Source organism: Berghia stephanieae, chromosome 9, assembly GCF_034508935.2.
Source record: "Berghia stephanieae isolate SIO BIC M18660-M18661 chromosome 9, UCSD_Bste_1.3, whole genome shotgun sequence".
In the NCBI taxonomy this organism is placed as follows: domain Eukaryota; kingdom Metazoa; phylum Mollusca; class Gastropoda; order Nudibranchia; family Aeolidiidae; genus Berghia; species Berghia stephanieae.
Window position 1 is genome coordinate 12,973,124 of NC_088368.1, and position 17,408 is coordinate 12,990,531.

The 17,408-nt window shown below is 37.1% G+C and overlaps 1 protein-coding gene across 6 annotated transcripts in view; it reads left to right on the top strand.

Annotated features, from left to right (window-relative positions):
• LOC144979718 (uncharacterized) overlaps positions 1 to 17,408 on the top strand; it is a 145,709-nt gene that overhangs the window by 41,824 nt on the left and 86,477 nt on the right. For 3 of the 6 annotated variants that reach the window (XM_078926657.1, XM_078926655.1, XM_078926661.1), the window contains one exon: positions 11,326 to 11,518. The exons of 2 other annotated variants lie outside the window; for them this stretch is intronic. The gene's annotated coding sequence lies outside the window, so the exon portion shown is untranslated. Of the gene's footprint in view, positions 1 to 11,325; positions 11,519 to 11,744; positions 11,869 to 17,408 lie in introns of those variants that run through there. One more of the 6 variants, XM_078926664.1, reaches the window with a different exon arrangement.

The following is a 17,408-nucleotide window of genomic DNA, read 5'->3' on the forward strand; positions in this document are numbered from 1 at the left end:
TTGTTGACAAAGTGGTAGTAGATAGTGAAGCCAAGGAATGGAAGTGAATATCACCAAAACGGAATGCATGGTAATACAGAAAAACCCCGAAAACAACAACACCTGCAATATAACGATTCACGGCGAGCAACTTACCAACGTAGAAAGTTTTAAATACCTAGGTTCAATAGTGACAACAGATGGAAGATGTAACCGAGACATACGAGCAAGAATAACTCAAGCCAAACAGGCCTTCATGGACCTGGGAAACATTTTGAAAAACAAACAGATGTCGTTCGGGATTAGATTCCGAGTCTTGAAGTGCTACGTGTGGCCAATCTTGTTATACGGATGCGAAAGCTGGACTACAAATGCAGAAACACAAAAGAACATTGAAGCTTTTGAAATGTGGTGCTTGAGAAGGATGCAGAGAATATCGTATACTGCACACAAAACGAACGAAGAAGTGCTAAAACAAACATACCAACAAAGGAAACTAATGCCCTTAATAGTGGATCGACAACTATCCTTTTTCGGACACATAGTAAGGAAAGATAAGAATGAATACCTGGCAAGTTGTGGAAAAATACCTGGTAAACGCGCCCGGGGGAGACAAAGAAAAACACTCATAGACCAACTGAAGGGCTTCACCAGCCTAACAATCCAAGAGCTGTTTGAAAAGGCAAGAGACAGGGAGGAATGGAGAGAGATAATTCATGCAGTATCCGAAGCCTGGACCAGGCATGGAACCTAGAAGAAGAAGAACATAGACAAAAAGATCGCTGAGAAAGGATTTGATTGGTCGGTCGCTGTGGGGGGGGGGGGCGATGTTGGAATGAAAGGGATATAATGGGCATGTTTTCCGAAAGCTCCCAGCCTTAAGAGAAGTAAGGGAAGGTAAGGGAAAATGGAGAACAATTTATCCCCTTAATAATATTCTACTTTAACCCACTACACATTACATATCCTGGCCAAAACAAATCAAAATAGTAATAAAAATAGTATACTATTTGAGGATAGAGAGTCAAATAGCTAAGAGGTAAACAATAGTACAGCTATTCCCTATCGAAGATAGGGAAGGTTGTAACTAAGAGAAAGAAAAGCCACACAACTATGCAACCTTACCGCAATTTAATCTAACTTATGCACCACCAATAATAATAATAACAACTTTAACCGAAAGTAATAAGAAAGGGTACACTAGAAATTACGAAAGTCACATAAAGAAAACAAAAATAACAACATTAAACGCTTACCTTTCTTCATTGTGTCCGCCACTTCCCCCCCCCCTCTCTCTCTCTCTCTCTCTCTCTCTCTCTCTCTCTCTCTCTCTAATAATAATAATAATAATAATAATAAATAATAATAATAATAATAATAATAATAATAATAAATAATAATAATAATAATAATAATAATAATAATAATGATGGCGACAACGACGACGATTATGATGATAATGCTGATGATGACGGCGACGACAATGATGATGATGATGATGATGATGATGATGATGATGATGATGATGATGATGACATGAATTACATGGATTTTAAATCGCCGGCATAAGCCAGAACGACGTTTTGCCGGTTTTCTGTTTATTTGAGATGCCAAAACTCCGATTTAACTTGGACTTTAAAAAATAATAATTCCGGTCTTGATCTAAAAATATAAATGTCACTATCATCACTACTACAACCACCACCACACACCTTCATCACTACCATTACCACATCCATCACCACCACCACCACCAAGTCATTGACCGACGCACTGTCTCCCAGATATGGCCTGCCGATTGGGCTGGCCTATTTTAGTGGAATGTTGCGGGAGCGATAAGGGTATTTTTTTCCACTAATAATAATGGCTAGCACTATTGAGTATCTGATACTGAATAGTGGTTTTGAACCAGTGGACAGTGAGCCCAGAATGTACTTTTATTTCGAAACCTACCGAAATTGTCAAAAGTTATGGGAAGTGGGCACCAAATGGCAATGAACCGGGACTCAGGGAAGTTCTCACCGGTTGAGAGTGAACCAGGGACTGTGAGAAGAGGATATCAGTGGAAATGAACCTGGGACTATGGGAGTTGGGTACCAGACGAGAATGAAGCACTTACTCTTTTACGAAACCCGCCAAAACCCACCTCATAACCATAGACTTAGGTTTACTCCCCAATAGTGTACACTTCCCTGAGTCTCAGGTTCACTCCCCCACTGTTGCCTACTTTCTTTCCATAACTTTGTCGGATATTGTTGGGTTTCGTAAAAAAGTAATTGCTTTTTTTTTACGAAACCCAGTCCCAGGTTCACTCCCCAATGGTGTACTCTTCCCTGAGTCCCAGGTTCACTCCCCACTGCTGCCTACTTCCAATAACTTTGTCAGGTTTCGGCGTGTTTCGGCAGGTTTCGTAAAACAAGAAACACCCCTAAAAATACCACGTGTATTCAGTAAATAGATGTCAATTGTAGTCTAATATTCAGTATCTTATTATTATTTTATTATTATTATTATTATTATTATTATTATTATTATTATTATTATTATTATTATTATTATTATTATTATTATTATTATTATTATTACACGTAAATTTCAATATAATACGGCAATTAATTCACGGAAGTACATCGCTCAATTTAAAATGGCAGAAAGTCTGGCCACATATTTATAATGAATCGGGTTTGTCTTAGATGACAAAACAAACAAACAACTACAACAACAACAATAACAACAACAAATGAGACAAACAGAAAAAAGCAAGATTTTAAAAAGTAATAAACAATAGAAGAGCACATCAATGAAAAACAACAACGAGATTATAGCACATAAAAGATATTCGTAATAAATCGATAACTGATTAAATAACTCCTACTACTTGATTTTAAAAAATCATAATCATAATCATAATAATGATGATGATGACGATTACAACAACAACAATAATAATAATAGTAAGTAAGTAGAAATAATAATAATAATAATAATAATAATAATAATAATAATAATAATAATAATAATAATAATAATAATAATAATAATAATAATAATAATAATAATAAAAGAACAACAGTATAACATAAACATTAAAACATATTACAAGCAAATAAAATGATGAAAACAAAAGTTTAAAAAATATCAATAGACAGAAGGAAGGAATTTTAAAAATATTGGGGGAAAAAAAAAAGTTACCCCTACCGGGATCTGAACTCTCGAACCTTAAGTTCAGAGTCAAACAGCTTATCCACCAAGCCATGGTATCACTGAAATTTCTATTTATACATTTAAAAAAATTATTTGAATGCCACTCTTATTTTGATATTTTGAACTAGATATGTTAATTGCACAATAGCAGAACGATCAATATATTTTTACGACTTTGAATCGGGCTGTCAGTGACTGCCCGTGTTCAATCTGGAAGTAGGTCAGCAGTTTATTTGCATTCAACCGAGATTGTCGCACTTTTCACTCACTCTATAAAAAAAAAGAGTTCCCTATGGATACTGAATAGTGGCAAAGCACTATTCAGTATCTGATACTAAATAACCACTTCGAATAAGGCGCGGGGGGGGGGGGGGGGGGGGTGAAGACCCTTTGAAAAAAATTGAATGAAACGTGGCATACAATTAGAAAAGAGGTCAAGCAATCCGCGTGCCCCATTTATAAAGCTAGTAATAATAATAATAATAATAACACATTTATACAGCGCTCATTCTCGTGTAAAAACACAAGCTCTGGTTACTTTACAATATAAATTATCAATTTTGAGTGGAAAAAAAATGCAATGAATTCATAGCCAAATCAAGGATTCATAGTGTCAATAAAAGCATATACAGTAAAGATGTGTCTTGAGATTCTTTTTAAAGGCAAGTAAAGACTTTCACTCCCTCAGACCACGTGGTAGTTCATTCCAAATCTTGGGGCCGAAACAAGCAAACGATCTATCACCCAATTTTGTTCTTGATCTTTTTTCCAGAATTTTCGTTTGGTCATTACATGATCTTAAAGTGTAATTTTAAAATTTACACATGACCTCGTGATCTGTGAGATATGCCGGTGCTATAGCAGTCACACGCTTATAAATAAGGCACGTTGCTTTGTAATATGTGCGCTTTTCAATTGGCAACCAGTGGAGAGAGGCCAACAAAGGGGTTGCATGATCAAATTTTCGTTTGCCAAACACAAATCTTGCTGCACTGTTTTGCAGTAGTTGTAATTGTTTTATAGACGCCTGAGGCAAGTTGGCAAGCAGTGAGTTACAGTGAGTTAATCTAGTTTTTTTTTTTAAATGAGGGAGACAACCAATGTTTTACATGTTCCAATGGTAATAAACTGACGGATCGAACTGATTTTCTTCAATTGAAAGTATAAAGATTTACAGAGATCAGAAATGTGAGCTAGCTGACATTCTCATTTCTGAATCAAAATGGACACCCAAATTTTTCACAGTCTTTGAAACTTTGATCTTTTCATAATAATAATAATAAATGGCATTTATATAGCGCTTTACCCCGTTGTCACAGGCTCTAAGCGCTTTACAGTGATATAAAACAAAACATATTACAGTGAGACAAGTGTGAAGGAAACGTGATACGAATTCAATTTAACAACAACAAAATATGAAAATAATATTGCAACATTATGACGTAAAAAGATAAAACTTTAAGCGAGATTTGAACGTTGTCAACGAATCCGAGCATCTCACGTGTGACGGGAGAGAGTTCCAAAAATGGGGGCCGAAAATTGAAAAGACTGTTCACCTATTTTACGCAATGGCTTAGGTTTGACAAGGATTGATTGGTCATTGCTTGACCTCAAGTTTCTATTGGGGACATATATGTTTAGAAGGTCTTTAATATAGGAGGGACTGTTCGTGCTCAGGGATTTGTAGACAACAGTACAAATCTTATAGGCAACTCTTTTTTCAACAGGAAGCCAATGTAACTCACGGAGAAGAAGAGTTGCTGACGGGTATTTTTTGTTATTGCGTACAATGAGCCTGGCTGCGTTATTTTGAGCAACCTGAAGTTTGCTAATTTTGTCTTTAGTTAAATTCGCCCAAAGGGAGTTACAATAGTCCAATTTAGATAAAACCAAGGAATTAATTAAAAGTTCTGTTATATGCTTCGGTATTAAATTACGAATTTTGCTTATTTTTTTCATTTCTATGTACATAGATTGTATGGTGTTATTCACGTGGCTTGTCATGGAAAGATCTTTATCAATGATGACGCCAAGGTTTTTTGCTTTATTTGAAAATTCTATTGTGCTATTTCCGAGAGTAATTAGTGATTTATTTGCCTGTTTAAGGATACTCGGTCTTCCACACATTAAAATCTTAGTTTTACTATCATTTAATTTTAACTTATTGTGGTACATCCAAGATTTAGTCTCATTAAAACAGCTCGTAATTCGTTGTATTAAGAACTGTAAATTACTAAGGGGTGCTGAATCATATATTTGCGTATCATCTGCATAAAAATGATAACTCAGATTGAATCTGGATATCACACTAGAAAGGGGCTGCATATATACAGTAAAAAGGACAGGGCCAAGAACAGAGCCTTGTGGCACTCCAAAATTTAGTAAAACTTGTTCTGACTGAACACCATTCACCACGACAGTCTGCCATCGATCCTGTAAATATGATGTAAACCATTTAAGGGCAATTCCTTTTATGCCGAACGTATTTTCTAGTCTTCTTAACAAAATGTCATGGTCAATGGTGTCAAAGGCAGCTGAAAGATCTAAAAGGCATAATACATTGATATTGTTAGCATCAGCATTACATAACAAGTCATTAAAGATTTTAAGAAGCGCCGTTTCAGTACTGTGTTGATGTTTGTAGGCTGACTGAAAGGGTTGTTCCAAACTGTTGTTCTTAAGATGAGATGTTAATTGTGTAAGAACTACCTTCTCCAAAAGTTTTGACAAAAAAGGTAAATTTGATACAGGACGATAATTGTTTAATATATTGTGGTCTAGTGATGGTTTCTTCAGAAGTGGTTTGACGAGGGCACTTTTAAAGCACGATGGAACTTCGCCAGTCAGTATGGATGTATTTATGATTGATGTAATGGATGGTAATAATGTATCGATGGAGCTGGCCAAAAGCTGTGCTGGTAGGGGATCAAGGTCGCAGGATTTAATGGGGGCTTTTTTTATCAACTCGTTTATGAAACTAGGTGAAACTGGTTGGAACTTGTCTAAAGGGGTACCACAGAATGTATTTGTATCTATAAATGGTTCATGCCGATCTAGTTCTGAACGAATGTTATGGATTTTGTCTTTAAAAAAGTTGACAAATGTGTCTGGCAAGTCTCTTTGATTGGTTGTAGATGGTAATGAAGTGCATCTTTCACGTCCAAGTAGATCATTGCAGATGTTAAATAATTGTTTACAAGATTTAGAAGTTTCAAATTTTGAAAGAAAATACGTGGTCTTTGCCTTTTTTATTGTTGTCTTCCAGGCACGAAATGCGCTCTTGAATATTTCACGATGAATCATGAGGCCTGATGTTTTCAGCAGTCTTTCTGCTCTCCGACACTTCGTTTTAGCTTCTTTAACGTCCGACGTATACCACGGAGCACCCCCTATCAACACCTTAAGACCATCATTCACCTTCAACTGCCCTCTATTTCCCACAATCATCACTTCTGTTTTTGACTCATTCATTTTCAACTTGTTTGCATCCATCCACTCTTTTACATCCGTCACACATTCTTCCACATACTCTTTGCGAGTGTTTCCAATTCGTATTTGGAGATGAAATTTCAACGTTGGCAATAATTGGCAGGGTAAATTTTTAACGTGCGATCTCTATAATATTATAATAATATTCAAATTTTAGACATTTAGCTTGTCCTTTTTCCATTAGAAATCGACAAATCAGCCCGTCTATTAAAAAAAATAAAAAATAAAAACAAACTAAAAAACAAACAAAACAACCCCACAAAAAACCTAGGACAGAAAGGCTATTCCGACCCCCCCCCCCCCCCCGACCTTCTCCTTCTCCCAAGGCCGACACCGATATTGACAACCATCGCTTAGTTACGTGGCCCCAAGATATGGTTGGCGTGACGAGCCCATTCATGCCAGAGGACTTATCATATTATTTCTGAATCCATTTTGAAAGATATTGCGGAAAATACTTAGGGATCCAGTAATTGTCGAAATATATTATTATTATTATTATTATTATTATTATTATTATTATTATTATTATTATTATTATTATTATTATTATTATTATTATTATTATTATATTATTATTTAGTGTTAACCTTGCAGACTTCTCTCTCTCTCTCTCTCTCTCTCTCTCTCTCTCTCTCTCTCTCTCTCTCTCTCTCTCTCGTTTTACTTTGTATTTAAATTCCCTCTCCCCCCTCCCCCACTCTGATATCGTTTCTCTTTCTACTTCTCTCTTCCTCCTCTTCCTCCTCCTCGCCCCTCCCCCTCTCTCTCTCTCTCTCTCTCTCTCTCTCTCTCGTTTTACTTTGTATTTAAATTTCCTCCCCCCCCCCCACTCCGATATCCTTTCTCTTTCTGCTTCTCTCTTCCTCCTCCTCCCCCTCCCCCCCTCCTTTCTCTCTCTCTCTCTCTATCTCTCTCTCTCTCGTTTTACTTTGTATTTAAATTTCCTCTCCCCCCCACTCCGATATCCTTTCTCTTTCTGCTTCCTCTTCCTCCTTCCTCCCCCTCCCCCCCCCCCCCTCCTTTCTCTCTCTCTCTCTCTCTCTCTCTCTCTCTCGTTTTACTTTTTATTTAAATTTCCTCTTTCTTTCCCAACCTCCGATATATCGTTTCTCTTTCTACTTCTCTTTTCCTCCTCCCTCCCTCCCCCCCTCCCCCCCCCTCTCTCTCTCTCTCTTTCTACTTCTATACATAAATTTACTTTGTTTCAATTTCCTCTTTTTCCCCACTTCCGATTTCGTTTCACTTTCTACTCCCCCTCCCCCTCTCTATGTATCTATCTTAATCTCACATTCTCTCTCCTTCCCCCCTCTTTCTCTATCTATCTATCTATCTATCTATCTACCTATCTATCTCTCTATCTATCTATCTACAACCACCACCACCATCATTATCATAACACTATCACCACTACTACAACCACCAACACTTTATTTTCACTATGATTCTAACCACATCATCATCACTAGCATGCTAGCACCACTACTACAACCTCTACCACCGCATCATTATTACCTCTATCACTAGTACAACCACCACATCACCATCATCACTGCCACCACTATTACAGCCACCACCACACTGTCATCATCACTACCATCACTACTGCAACCATTTTTTTTTAAATTTTGAGGTTATAATATATCATCTTATGATGAAAATCAATGTAAAATAATGAAAATAATTTCATTGACGTGTCTCATTTAACCATAATAAATAGTGAAAAATAAAATGATCATCCATGTAACGAATTCCTACGGTGTCTTCGTGCTCAATGCGCTTAAATGTTTCATTTGTTTCCCCAGCTAAACATTTGAACCAAATCTTTATTTCATGAAGTGTCTCATCTCATGTAGTTCCATATCTGAAGCAGACGTCGGAGGTCATCTTCCGCCAAGCTGATCTATCTCTTGCCAATTCTATTAAAGCAGCGCCACCTTTCTCAGCTTCATCTGTCCAAGTTCTTATCCCTTTCAAATACGTTATTCTTTGTCTTCCTCTTATTCTTTTTCCATTCATCTTTCCAGTCAAGGCGAGTATTTCCAAACCAGGGTGGCGGATAATGTGTCCTAAAAATTCCATTTGGCGTTTGATGATTTTTGTTATCAGTGATCTTTTTCTGTTTGCCATTTCTAAAATTTCTTCATTTCTTTTCCTTTCCATCCATGACACCCTCATCATTCTTCTGTAAAACCACATTTCCACTGCCTCCAGTCTTTTAACCATGGTCTTGTTTATGGTCCAGCTCTCACAACCATATAGCAGCACAGACAGTACATAGCAATCCAGGACTTTGATTTTTGTTTTCATGCTAATATTCCTGTTTTTCATAATTGTATGCAGCTGGTTGAATGCATTCTTCGCCATACCTATTCTTTTCTTTATTTCACAATCTGATTTTCCATTGGATGTTACATTGAAGCCTAAATATTTGAAACATTCAACTTGTTGTATTGTTTGTCCTCTGCTTGTTATTACACAGGCTGGTGGGTTATTATTTTTAGATACCGTCATACATTCTGTTTTAGATATATTCAGTTCCAGTCCCATATTTTCACTACTCCTGACTACAACATCCAGTAATTCTTGTAGTTCATGTTCAGATTCTGCCAGTAGAACCGTATCATCTGCATACCTCAGATTTGTTACATTCTTTCCTCCAATACACACCCCCTTCTTATGTTCGATATCTCTTAATATCTTTTCACTATAGAGGTTGAATAAATCTGGAGACAAAACACACCCCTGCCTAACTCCTCTTCTAATAGGTGTAAAACTGCTTAGTTCGTTGTCAACACGCATTGCTGCTTCTTGTTCCCAGTACAAATTCCGTAATATTCTTAAATCTTTACCATCAATGTCCAAGGATGATAGAATTTTGAATAGTTTTTCGTGTTGTACTTTATCAAAGGCTTTTGAATAGTCGATGAAACACATATACAGATCTTTATTTACTTCAATACATCTTTCCATCAGCATTGATAATGTGAATATTCCATTTCTGGTACCCTTGTCCTCAACAAAACCAAATTGCATCTCCCCAATTTCAGGTCGTATTTTATTTCTTATTCTTAGTAAAATTATCTTCAAAAGAATTTTTGTGAGGTGGCTCATTAGGCTAATAGTTCTGTGTTGTTCACAATCAACTGCCCCTGGCTTTTTTGGTAGTGCTATAAAAATGGATCGTTTCATATCAGTTGGCATTTTTCCTGTGTCATACACTTGATTTAGAAGGTTTGTGATGAATTCAATCCCCCATTCACCCAGGCCAGTCAAGGCTTCAATTGTTATGGCATCAGGTCCTGCAGCTTTTCCATTTTTCATGCTTTTCATGACGTTCCTAACTTCATCTTTCATTATAGAAGGCCCTTCCAGTTCTTTTATCATAGGCATTTCTCCTCGATTATCAAAAAAAAGTTCTTCAATATATTCTGACCATCTGTTTAGAATGCAGTCTTTGTCCATGATGGTGTTTCCACGCTTGTCTTTGATGCATCCACTTTTAGCACCTGATTTAGTTTTGTTTGTCACTTCTTTGATTTTCTGATGGAAGAATTTGCCATTTTTTTCTTTGCAGGACATTATATAGTGACATTGTTCATTTATCCAGTCTTCTTTAGCTTCGTTGCATTTTCTTTTTATCTGCCTGTTCAGAGTCTTGTATTTTTCTTCCTGATTTTTGGCCTTTCTTCTCTCATTCATTAATTCTAATATCTCTGGAGTAATCCATTTCTTCTTCTGCAACTTAAGTGTGGTTGGAACATTTTCTTCTAATGATGCAGCAACACTGTCTTTAAACTGCTCATATTTCTCTTCTATATCTGTTAGTTCTCCAAGCACTTCAAACTTGTTTCTTACTGATAGTTCAAATTTTTCTTGTATCTTCTGTTCCTCCCGGAGAATGTCTAGTTGGTATTTAGGTTTAGCCTTTGCTCTTTTGCAGATTTTCAATTTAACTCGTATGGGGCATAGCACAGGTATATGATCGCTGTTACAGTCAGCCCCCGGCATAGATTTGGCATACAAAACCGAGTTTCGGAAACGTTTGCTGATGAGTATGTAATCTATTTGGTTTCTCACTCCATCTCCAGGACTTTTCCATGTCCACTTCCTTCTATTGTGGTTTGTTGACCAAGTATTTGTGATTGTCAGATCATGTTGACGGCACCATTGAATAAGACGATCACCTCTGTCATTTTTGTCTCCCAGACCATGTGGGCCCACAATATCTTCTATTCTTTCTCGGCCCACCTTGGCATTAAAATCGCCCATGATGAGTTTTATGTCTGAAGACTTAAACTGATGCATTGCTTTATCTATTTGTTGATAGAAATTTTCCACTTCTTCATCATCGTGACTGGTGGTTGGGGCGTATATTTGTAAAATATCAAAATCAAAAGGTTTTGCTTGTAGTTTGATTGCCATTACTCTGTCTGATATGGGCCAGAATCCTTTGACTGCTCGCGCCGTTTTATTATCTAGTATAATTCCAACTCCCCTTTGGTGTTCTCCTCCTCCTGAGTATATAATTTTACAGTCATCATAATTAAGTTCTCCTGCTCCTTTCCATCTAACTTCTGATAATCCTAAAACATTGATATTCAATCTCTTCATTTCCATAACTACATTTGCTAATTTTCCTTTCTGGTACAGACTTCTTACATTCCATGTTGCTGTTCGTAATGTTTGGTGGTGCACAGTAGCTGGATGACGGTCGAGAGTCACCTGTTCACCTGCATGACTATCTCTACCGGACGAGGCTGTAATCGAGTTGCTCGAAAAACATCCATTGACGTCGTTGACTAGATTCGCTTGGACGGACTTCATGACGATCTTGGGATGAAGTGTAAGTGACCTAATTAATAGGCGTCCATATTGTACTAGAACTCTTTAAAGTATCGTCACAATAGCCAGGTTCTCATTCGTCATATCCTTGTCGAATGGCTAATACTAATAATATTAAATGCAAAGTTAAATGCAAAATCCGACACGTTCTGGGGCCTGCTTTCGCCGATCATTGCATTGAACACCACACTTGTGTGACAAGATGTGACGCCATCGCACACCACACAAATTTACCGGTTTCATTCTTCATATCGACGTTGACGCCTCTTTCGTGCAAACCATTTGACAGTGAGTCAGTCAGCTAGCTCTGCTTCAACAATTATTATTATTATAATGGATATTGCGCGATATGTAAGTACGACACTGTTTTAATTAATATTATGTAAGCCATCGTCTCAAACAAGCGTTAAAATCGATGTGAGCAGAGTTGAATTTATCAGTTGTTTGCATTTCTTCCTGTTTTTTTTTTTTTTTTTTTTTTTTTTTTTTTTTTTTTTGTTTTTGTTTTTTTTTTAATATAAGGTTTTTGGTACTGATGTTACGAGGTAGATCAATAATTGCCCTCCAAATACAAAATGAAAATCAAAAAAAAAAAAAATGAAGGGGAAAAGCCCCCTCCACCTTCACAATAAAAAACTTACTTACTTACTTATCCGAACCAGCGACCACCTGAGCTCTAGCCCTTCGGTCTTGTGCCATGACGTAGAAGTTAGACGTCTTTTGTAGTTGTTCCAGGTGACTATAAAGTGTGTTACTGATGCTTGGATTTGGTGGGAGGAATGTGCATCTCAGATCTTCAAGAGGTTGACATTCAAGCAAGTGGTGTGTTACTGTTTCATTGGGGTGTTGACATAGGGGGCAGGAGGGGGATGTGTCTTTTGTAATTTTGCTTAAATGGTTGTTGAGCGGTATGTGTTGTGTTCTTAGTTGAAAGATGATGCTTTGCTGGTGTCTTCTGAGCTTATTTAGGCAATCAGTCTTTACAGGAGTGGTCATATGGGAAAACATACATCTACCCGTGGTGCTCATTGCCCAACTGTTCATCCATTCTTCTCTCTTATTTGTTTTGATTATTTGTTTCGCTGTGTCTAAGGATACTGGAAATGATGGTTGTAAAAGTGTTGATCCGAGTCTGGCTAGTCTGTCTGCATTGTCATTTCCTGGTATATTTGAATGTCCCGGTATCCACTGGAGAGATAAGTCTACTCTGTGTGTTGTAAGGAATTCATCTAGTTGAGATCTTAAACTATTGAACGTTGAGGAGAGTTTATCTAAATCGAGAGCTTGGAGAACCGATTTGGAGTCTGTGAAGATGACAGTTTTTGACTGATTAAAATAGATTTTTCTCTGTTTTCTGGGAGTCTGTGTCTTTCATTCAAGTTGTTTGCAATGTGTAGCAGGGATTTTTGTTTTAATCTTGTTCTTGGTTTCCATTTCTCTGCCAGAATTCTGTTTGGATGGTTTTCCTCTTTTCGTTTGTATCTTTCAACCATTTCAAGCACTGCTGATTCTCTGCGAAGTCCAAGTGATTCCACATTAGTATGTATTTCACATGCTGCTGTGGGTGTCGATCTCAGGGCACCGGAGATGAAGCGAAGGGCTTGGTTTTGTACTCTGTCCAAGGTTTTGTGTGTGTTTTTACTACCTACATTTTGGAGGGCTAAATTGTAGTCCATGACGGAACGCACATAGCCTAAATAGAGTTGTCGAAGCGAGTTTTTGTCTGCTCCCCAATTAGTACTGGCTAGTCGTTTTAGTAACTGGAGTCTCCTTGTGGCTTTGATTTTTACATTCTGAGTGTGTTTGTTCAGAGATAGTTGTCTGTCTAACTGTATGCCCAAATATGTGGGGTTTTCTTCTTTCGCGAGTCGATGGCCTTGGATGGAGAGTGTTATTTCTTTCTTGGAAACAGGATGGCTCTTAGTAAATATAGAGTAGACTGTTTTATTGCAATTTACTTTTAATTTCCATTTATCACAGAAGGTGTTTAAGCTTTCTAAATCTTCATTTATTCTATTGGAGGCTATTGGTAGGTGCTTTGTAGTATACCACATAACTAAATCGTCAGCATATAGGGCCTTTTCTGTCTGTAATACTTCTGGTAGATCATTTATAAAAATAAGAAAGAGAGTACAGCTGAGGCAGGATCCTTGTGGGAGACCTTCCTCTAATACTTCTCTGTTTGACAGTCCGTTATTAATTTTTGTTTGGATTGTTCTGTTACTGAGAAATTGTTTAATCCAGAAGTAGAGATTTCCATCAATTCCGTAGTCCATCATTTTTGATAACAACCCTTTCCTCCATACTTTGTCATAGGCCTGTTGGAGATCAACAAAAACCGCGACTGTATGTTTTCCATCTTGAAAGCCATCAATTATTTTTTGACTTAATCTAAACAATTGATCTTCTGTTCTTTGCCCTATCCTAAAGCCTGCCTGATATTTATTTAGTAGGCCACATGTCTCCAGCCACCAGTATAATCGGTTATTTACCATTCTCTCAGCGATCTTTCCAACACATGAGGTGAGAGATATTGGTCGGTAACTTTTCGTTTCGTCGGGTGGTTTATCTTTCTTTAAGATTGGAATTATAATAGCATTTTTCCATCCCCTTGGTACTATTCCTGTCTCCCATGTTAGATTTATAAGTTTGAGAAGCATCTGTTTACCTCTCACGCTAAGATGCAGGAGCATTTCATTGTGTATCTTATCTGGTCCAGGGATTTCCTTAACTTGAGTTTTTTCATAGCTCTGTGAAGTTCTGACATGGTAAAGCCCTCTTTGAACAGATATGAGATAGCTTTTGGGGCCTTTTCTTGATGTTTAAGGTCTTTAATCAATTTTTTGTCCTTTTCACTTCTTTTTGATGCCTTGTTTACTGAAGCAAAATGTTTGTTGAAGATCATGGCTTTTTTTTGGTCATCTACGATTGTTCCTTCTGTAGTTTTCATGGGCTTTGGGTTGGTTTTCGGGGTTTCATTGTTAAGATTATTAAGTAAGGCCCATGCTTTTTTCCCATTTTGATTGAGGTCAATATTAGCGCATGTGTCTGCCCATTTCTTTCTTTTAGCGTTGTTAATAGTTCTTTTGACAATTGCCGATGCTTTATTGTACTCAATCTTGTTTTTAATGGTTTTGTTTTCCTCTAAGTTTTTCCTTGTTTCCTTTCTTGCATTTACTGCTTTTTCAATTTCTTTGCTCCAGAAGGGTTTGTAGTTCTGTCGACTACCTCTTGGAATTCCTGCTTTTGCAGCTGCAAGAATGACTTTGGTGAGGGCTTCGTTTAAATGTTCTACACTTGATGTATCTGTAATTTTTGGAAGCTGGTCATCTAATGTTGCTGTGAAAACATCCCAGTTTGCTTTCTTGAAATTCCATTTGGATTTCTGCTCAAATGTTTTCTTCTGTGTTTGAACTGTTATTTGTGTTAAAATTGGTTTATGGTCACTGCCTATTTCATCCAGGACTTTAATGTGACAAGAATTCAGAAGGTCAGAGGAGATGATGGTTAGATCGGGATGACTCAGGGACATATGAGCTCTGTGAAGAAGGGTCGGGACTGAGTCTGCATTTTGTAAAATGGTGAGGTTGGTTGTATTGCAAAGCTTTTCTAGTTCTTTTCCTGTGTTGTTTAGATTTTTGTATCCCCATAGTGGAGAGTGGCCATTGAAGTCACCAGCAATTATTGTGTTGTTGTATTGGGAACTGTTTAGATCTGTTAGGTTTATAGTACACCGTGGAGGGTTGTAAATGTTGTAAATGGTAAATTTCTTATTTAGGTGCCATAAGGTTACTTTCTGTACATCAGTTGAGTTCTGTGATGGTTTAGAAGTAACATCTCCCGTGATGTCATTTCTTATATAAGTAATAACACCACGGCAGTCGTCACATTTGCAGGTATAGTATGTATAACCAGCAATATATGGATCGCTATTTTTATACAGGGTTTCCTGAAGTAAAGCAATGTGAACTTCCTTTTCATTTAATAATTTCTTCAGCTCTGTCTTTTTTTTCCTGATTCCACAAATGTTAATTTGTAAAATATTCAAATGTTTGTGGAATTTCTTTGTCCCAGTAGCTGACTTTTCGCGCAGATCAGCCTGGGTACTCACTGTCTGGCGCGGACCTTTTTCGTGGCGACGTCCGAGCTCGTATGCTTTCCTTTTGTTTGTCATGGCATGCTGGGGAGTCTCTGGTCTGTCTTCCCACCCTAACCTGTATTCCTTGTCAGTGCATAACATCAGGAGTTGAACTGCAGATGCATGTTCCTCATATAATTAATTTTTATAGGGTTTAGTCAAGTAGCCTTCATTTTGTCTTTCCCACAGTCTCTTTCATGATTGACGGTCGCCCATTCCCCGCCACCTACTGTTTCCTGGCTTGCAGTTATCTATTTCAGTTATTCTTTCTGCTTAAAGGGCCATATTTCATAAACAGAGGATCGTCACGTCCTGGGTCATTCACAATAAAAAACGAACAAACTGTAAATTGAATTGGACAGAGTTCTCTAAGTCCATATTATATAATAGGTCCTTCGTATTTAATTATTGGACAGAGTTCTCTAAGTCCATATTATATAATAGGTCCTACGTATTTAATTATTGGACAGAGTTCTCTAAGTCCATATTATATAATAGGTCCTACGTATTTAATTATTGGACAGAGTTCTCTAAGTCCATATTATATAATAGGTCCTACGTATTTAATTATTGGACAGAGTTCTCTAAGTCCATATTATGTAATAGGTCCTACGTATTTAATTATTGGACAGAGTTCTCTAAGTCCATATTATATAATAGGTCCTACGTATTTAATTTTTGGACAGAGTTCTCTAAGTCCATATTATATAATAGGTCCTACGTATTTAATTATTGGACAGAGTTCTCTAAGTCCATATTATATAATAGGTCCTACGCATTTAATTATTGGACAGAGTTCTCTAAGTCCATATTATATAATAGGTCCTACGTATTTAATTATTGGACAGAGTTCTCTAAGTCCATATTATATAATAGGTCCTACGTATTTAATTTGATTGGTCTTGTTCGACGTGCGCGTAGTAACAGGTCTAATAATCGAACGAACTTGTGGGCTATTTTTTTTTAAAGATCGTTAAAATGGACGTATATAAAATCGCGTTAAAATCTAGAGTATTTCAATTACAACAATGAGATCATAAACATTTTTGGTTATCAGACCTGCAAAATAGTACAAGTCGCTCTATTCTCCTCTTGAGCGCCATTTTAGTCGATCGATATTTGAAGGATGAGTTTTCTGACCAAATTAAAAATAATAATAATATATCTTTATTGTCCCCATAACAGTTGCAATTTGTCATTTGGTTACACATTTATAACAATACAATATTGACATAGACACACTCACAGATGCACACTAGTAACATATGTTATCGTAAAAAACAATAAACAAACACCCCCCACCACAAAAAAAAAACAAAAAAAAAAAAAACGCATCAACAAAACACAACAATCATCAACATCATCATATCGTCATCAACAATCAACACATCATCATCATCATCATCATCATCTCATCATCATCATCATCATCACACAACTTCCTAATATTCTTACAGTCTTCACTTTCACATTCCCATACACCATACACCACCTTCATATACGTTCCAGTATTCATTTCCTGTAACAAGCCATGAGAGAACCTTGTCTCCACTCATCTACTCCTCTCTCTCTCTTCCTTACACTCTCCTTTCCTCCTCCTCTCTCTCTCTCTCTCTTCTCTCTCATCTCTCTCTCTCTCTCTCTCTCTCTCTCCTTCCTCTCCTCTCTCTTTTCTCTCTCTCTCTCTCTTCCCCTCTTCTCTCTCTCTCTCTTCTCTCTCTCTCTCTCTCTATCTTTCTCTCTCTGTCTTTCA